This window comes from Echinops telfairi, unplaced genomic scaffold (assembly GCF_000313985.2).
Source record: "Echinops telfairi isolate 266 unplaced genomic scaffold, ASM31398v2 ScPeMD7_7462;HRSCAF=8500, whole genome shotgun sequence".
NCBI lineage: Eukaryota > Metazoa > Chordata > Mammalia > Afrosoricida > Tenrecidae > Echinops > Echinops telfairi.
Genome location: NW_022111362.1, coordinates 4,280,190 through 4,281,279, shown reverse-complemented (window position 1 = coordinate 4,281,279; position 1,090 = coordinate 4,280,190).

Below are 1,090 nucleotides of genomic sequence, written 5' to 3'. Positions count from 1 at the left end.
TCTCATGGTCAGTAGGAAGGCAGGCTTGGACAAATCTCTAGTCCCAGGCCCTCAATAAACCATGGAAAATTTATGGCTCAGGAATTTTGTGACTTGTCACAAAGAATAAAGTTGGGATTAGAATTCTGGTGTTCCATGCCAGAATAGAAAGAGCTATGACATGGGAAAAGAGGGTAAAAGAAAGCAAACAAATGAGAAGAGACAAGTGCTTCTAGAACAAAAAGAAATAACACATGTTTGTGTGTGTGTGTGTGTGTGTGGTGTTTATGTTGGGGTGTAGTGTTGGGAGTGTAGTGTGGAGAAAGGCAGAAGGTGAGAATGACAGGGAGTGGAACAGAGGGAAGGAAAAAAAGGACAGATGGGAAGCAATCCATGAAAGTCAAAAACCTCGAGTCAGACAAATGTTTATTTTATTTAGTGTTGATAACAGGAAAAAATGCGATGGAAACTCCATGTAGTAGAGGCTAGTGCCAGCTCGCCTGATTCCAGTGGGAAGTGCAAGAATGGCCCTCCACCAAGCAGGGCGGGCCTCAACTTGGCTACCAAGTATGCTTACCTGAAGAGCTGCTGCAGCGGCCAGAGACCAGAAGTAGAAACTTGCTGGCTGTTTCCCTTCTCGGCACTGCAGAGTCATGGTCTGCGAAATGAGTACAATCATTCCTTCTATGCCCACCTTCCACAGTCACTGCAAAGATTTCAAAATGGAGTAAAAGGGGCCAGAATCACCGTCCTGCCTAAAGAAAGCAACAAAGACAAACAGATAATATATATGAAACTGCAGTTTCAAGACAATGCCCATCAGAAACCAAAGTGTTGTGATCCGAGAGGGATGAGACACACCTACAGTGAGTCCTATGCATATCCCAGCTACATGCCTAGACTTTCTGCCTACCCTGCAAACAGCAGAAGCCGGATGGAACCTGGCACACTCCCTGATTGGAAGAGATGGAACTCAAAGCCTACGGAGACCAGGGTGGCTGGAGTTCACACAGAGAATACAGAGACAGAATCCCAAATACATCCAGAGAACCCTAGAATATTCAACAGAGTTCTGAATAAGACACACACACACACACACACACACACACAC